The following is a 6,016-nucleotide window of genomic DNA, read 5'->3' as shown; positions in this document are numbered from 1 at the left end:
ACAACATTGCCATCCACTAAACTGTATTAACCAGACTATAGATAGAATGCGTTTGGCCAAGGAGTTCACAACATTGCCATCCGGAAGTATAACGGACCAACACACAAACTCTGTGTAACCATGAACTTTTATAGTCTGGTTAATACAGTTTAGTGAAACAACTCACAAACGCGGATGGCAAAAACAATAACAAAGGCCTGAGTGACGTCATCTGCATACTATCTATAAACGTTTTCGGTTAAACATTGTATTGTGTGTTGCGCTTAGCCAAGAAATTCACAACATTGCCATCCGGAAGTATATCGGACCAACACACAAAACTATATTATGTAACCATGAACTTTTATAGCCTGGTTAATGCAGTTTAGTTAAATTTACTCATAATAGTTGATGGTAAAAAACAATAACATAGACTCGAATGACGTCAACTTCGTTCTATCTTTAAACGTTCAAAGTCCCACATAGTTTTGTGTGTTGGTCCATTTAAATTGGATTCAATAGTCTGATGTCACGTCGCCCAGCAACGGCGAGCAGCGTGGTTCTAAACAAAGAAAATTGGTACTTTTTATTCTTCATGCTGACTAGAACTTTTCATATGTATTGTCATCAAAATGTATAAAACTCAAAACATGATCATATTTATAATGTTTTTCTCCTCTGGATACACTTTTATGCTCGTCTGAGAAATATTTCATAAGGGCGTCCGCCATTGTTCCGATAGTTTTGAGCCAGTTGCTAAGTTACTATGCGTCATTACGAGGGAAGTGACGTCATGACTGTTGACGTGTATTTCCGGATGGCAATGCTAAGAAACCACTTAGGTCTTGTTTATTGTTTTTACTCAGTCATTTTTATTTATTTATTTATTTATCGATATATTTTTAAATTAATAGTGTATTTAGGTACTTATTTATTTATGTGGTTATTTCTAATTAAATAATTCATTTGGGTAGTTCTATATTAAAGTATTTATTGAAATGGGCTGAGATATCCATCGAGACGTTCTAATCAAAGAAAACATTTTGTTGTTTATGTGATGGAACCAGACACTCAGACGAAAGATATGGACTGCTGGACTTTGAGAAAAACACATATTTAACATTTTGGTCACAAAACGCTTCCCTTCAACTATCCATCAATTTTAAATGTCCATTTTGTCAACATCTCTCAAACCTGGGACTTCATTAAAGTCTTTTTTGACAAGTATTTTGTAAACCGCTTTGAGGCTTCGACAGTTAGCGCTATAAAAGAACACTTTATTATTATTATTTATTATTTATTATTATTATTATATTATTATTATTTATTATTATTATTATTATTATTATTATTATTATTATTATTATTATTATTATTATTATTATTATTATTATTATTATTATTATATATTATTATTATTTATTATTATTATTATTATTATTATTATTATTATTATTATTATTATTATTATTATTATTATTATTATTATTATTATTATTATTATTATTATTATTATATATTATTATTATTATTATTATTATTATTATTATTATTATTATTATTATTATTATCATTATTATTATTATTTATTATTATTATTATTATTATTATTATTATTATTATTATTATTTATTATTATTATTGTTAGTAGTATTATTATTATTATTATTATTATCATTATTATTCATCATCATCATTATTATTATTATTATTATTATTATTATTATTATTATTATTATTATTATATTATTATTATTATTATTATTATTATTATTATTATTATTATTATTATTATTATTATTATTATTATTATTATTATTATTATTATTATTATTATTATTATTATTATTATTATTATTATTATTATTATTATTATTATTATTATTATTATTATTATTATTATTATTATTATTATTATTATTATTATTATATATTATTATTATTATTATTATTATTATTATTATTATTATTATTATTATTATTATTATTATTATTATTATTATTATTATTATTATATTATTATTATTTATTATTATTATTATTATTATTATTATTATTATTATTATTATCATCATCATCATCATCATCATCATCATCATCATCATCATCATCATCATTATTATTATTATTATTATTATTATTATTATTATTATTATTATTATTATTATTATTATTATTATTACTATTGTTGTTATTATTATTATTATTATTATTATTATTATTATTATTATTATTATTATTATTATTATTATTATTATGAAGTGCACACTGTGAAAATTTGCAGTCCCCTTTGACGTGACACAATTTTATGGATGGAAATTGATCAGACCAATTTGCTATGGTGAAGTCCCAGGTTAGATGGTGTTTTATACCCTGAGGGCCATTTTAATGGATCGCCATTTTATGAACTAATTTTCTGGCCAAAATACTAAATATGCTTTTTTTTTTTTGTTTTGTTTATTTAAAGTACAACATTATTGGACTTGGCATGTTTTGGATTTCATAATATCGGAAATGGACATGATCGTGTTATTCTAGAAACGTGTGATGTGTCTGTTTGTGTGTGTGTTTGTGTGTGTGTGTGTGTGTGTCTGTCTGTGGGTGTATGCGTGTGGTAGTTCGGGCATGTATATGAGAGTATAGATAGTTCGAAGTTGACGTCAATCAGGTCTTTGTTATTGTTTTTTGCCATCCACGTTTATGAGGAATTCTCACGTAACTGTTTGAACCAGACTATAAAAGTTCATGGTTACACAGAGTTTGTGTGTTGGTCCGTTATACTTCCGGATGGCAATGTTGTGAACTCCTTGGCCAAGCGCATTATATCTATAGATAGTATGCGGTTGGCTAAGGAGTTCACACCATTGCCGTCTGGAAGTATAAAGGAACAACACACAAAAATAGGTGTAACCATGAACTTTTAATAGTCTGGTTCATAAAGTTGAGTGAGAAGTACTCATAAACGCAGATGGCAAAAAGCAATAAGAAAGACCCGAGTGACCTCATCTTCTAACTATCTATTGATGCATGTATTGAGGAACAAAATTGAGGACTCGGATGTCTGTTATTGTTTTTTTTTTTTTTTTGCCAGCAATACTGTTCAACAGTCGTAACGTCACTTCCTTCCTAATGACGCATGGTAACAGTAACTGGCTCTAAACTATCGGAACAATGGCGGACGCCCTTATGAAATATTTCTCCAGCGAGCATAAAAGCGTATCCAGAAGGAAAAATACATAAATTTGATCATGTTTTGACTTGTACACATTCTGATCACAAGGCATATGAAAAGTTCTAGCCAGCATGAAGAATAGGAAGTAATGATTTTCTTTGTTTAGAACCAAGATGGCCGCCGTTGCCGTGACATCAGACTGCTGAATCCAATTTTCATGAGTAGTTCTCACTACATTCTATCAATCCGACTTTAAACGTTCAAGGTTATACATAGTCTTGTGTGTTGGTACGTTATATCCGACCGGCGGATGTTGTTAATATTTTAATTAAACGCATATCATCATTACATGTCGACATCATCAAAGGAAACCCAAATCGTTGCTATTCAATGTTTCAACCATTCCTTTCTTTGAGGACTAGTAGTACGACTTCTCAACGATAACGAAGTTGATGGCTCACTAACCTATAAAAAAATGACGTTAGACGGACGACCAGTCCTTGAGTTGACGAAGACTTCGGGCTGAGGCATCCCACTCGTTTGATTTGGAGGTGAAAGGCGTTTAGTCAAAGTCAATATAATTATGTGTGTATGTGTGTGTGTGTGTTTGTGTGTATGTGTGTGTTTGTACTTCTGACATTCCGAGGTCATACAAATACAGACAATATATCAATACAGCCCCCCCCTCCCCCATCTGTCATGGTTTGATATAATGTTGATACAAATTTAATCATTGGAGACCAGACGCGATCGAACACCGAGGGCCTTTGAACTTTGACCCGTCACCGACCTTGACCCATTCCAGTCCATTCCAGTCCACATAACCTGGATTTTCATGAAGATTCTCCAGAAGATTCCTAAGCTCTTTGAATTCTATCAGTTATCATCTCCAGACTTCATCACCATTTTTATTTTTAAAAGACAAGATATAATATTATAGTACAATGTCCATCAAACGTGCTCAAAGCGCTTTACAAGGAGTCCATGACTAACAGCAACACTTAACATGTAGGTTTAGACATGACGCCTATTGGGCGATATTACATTTTTCCCCGACAAAGTCAACTCTGTTAAGACCAGGTGCTTATTTTGTACCCTGAGTACGGTGAGAGAATGTAAGTATAGAGCCTTTTCTAAGGACTCAAAGATGCATCGAGCAAGGCTCAAACCCAGGACACTCCGATCCGAAAGCAAAGATTGGAAATCTCCTTCTTGGAAACGTAATCAGTTTGAGGACACATGCTCGTTGTAGATTGGGAACGTTGAATTTTTAATTCAGAAAAGTGAGTGGAGCAGGCACTTATGTTGGTAACAACAAGAGATGAAGTGAGTAGAAAAGTGCCAGAAGACAATAGAGAATAAAAATTTTTTGGAAGGCCTTGGTAAACCCTTGGCCTGACACTAACCAACAAATGACTTACAGCCTGACACTAACCAACTAATGACTTACAGCCTGACACTAATCAACAAATGACTTACAGCCTGACACTGACAAACAAATGACTTACAGCCTGACACTAACCAACAAATGACTTACAGCCTGACACTGACCAACAAATGACTTACAGCCTGATACTGACCAACAAATGACTTACAGCCTGACACTAACCAACAAATAACTTACAGCCTGACACTAACCAACAAATGACTTACAGCCTGACACTAACCAACAAATGACTTACAGCCTGACACTGACCAACAAATGACTTAGAGCCTGACACTAACCAACAAATGACTTACAGCCTGACATTAACCAAAAAATGACTTACAGCCTGACACTAACCAACAAATTACTTACAGCCTGACACTAGAAACCGTAGCAATCGTTAACTTATAGCAAGACACTAACCAACAAATGACTTACTGCCTGACACTAGAAACCATAGCAATCGTTAACTTATAGCAAGACACTGACCAACCAATGACTTACAGCCTGACACTAGAAACCGTAGCAATCGTTAACTTATAGCAAGACTGTGGGATACCTGAGTACCCAAATATCAGTATTCGATTACGTTATTTCAAGAATAAAAAGAATCACTTCGATTCCAAAATGGCTGACTATTGTTGACGTTTTCTACTTAACAAATTATCATTAGCAATCTACAATACACCACAAATGGCGACGAGCATCTAGAACCCAGATAAGTGCAATGACGTCTTCTTTTTAAAACATATCTACACGTATTTTCATTCTACCAAGCCATAAAACTATAATCTATTGACCGACTACTACCAATTATTGAGCTTGCATTCTCCAGTCTTGTACGTGTACATACCAACATGCCAAGACCCGACACCTTCAACGAAGGACTAGAGTCCTTCACAAACTATAAAGAAAGACTGGATGCGTTTTTTGTTGCAAACGACATTGCCGAACAGAAACAAACAGCAACTCTGCTATCATCCATCGGGGCTAAAACGTACAACACACTACGATGTTTGACGTCACCCGACCTTCCCTTTAGTAAAAGTTATGAAGAACTTTGCAAACTGCTGTCCAACAATTACTGCCCCCCTCCACTTGAGATAGTTGAAAGATTCAAGTTTCATAAACACAGTCAACGAAGAACTGAAACCTTACTTCAACAAACAAAACGAACTGTCAGTGCAACAAAACTGTCTCTTTTGGGGATATAGACTCATCCCTCCACAAAAACTGCATGCAAAAATCTTAAGTGTTCTTCATGAAGGACACATTGGTATAGTCAAAATGAAAAACTTGGCTAGGGGATACTTCTGGTGGCCTGCTATTGACAAACAAATCGAGGCAACTACAAAAGGGTGCCCTGGTTGTGCTTCAGTTCAACCTGATCCACCGAAAGCTCCTCTTCACCCATGGCACTGGCCCGACAAGCCATGGCA

The sequence above is a fragment of the Berghia stephanieae genome, chromosome 6 (genome assembly GCF_034508935.2).
Source record: "Berghia stephanieae isolate SIO BIC M18660-M18661 chromosome 6, UCSD_Bste_1.3, whole genome shotgun sequence".
Lineage (NCBI taxonomy): Eukaryota > Metazoa > Mollusca > Gastropoda > Nudibranchia > Aeolidiidae > Berghia > Berghia stephanieae.
The sequence above is the reverse complement of the archived record's forward strand: the minus strand, read 5'-3'. Positions refer to the sequence as shown.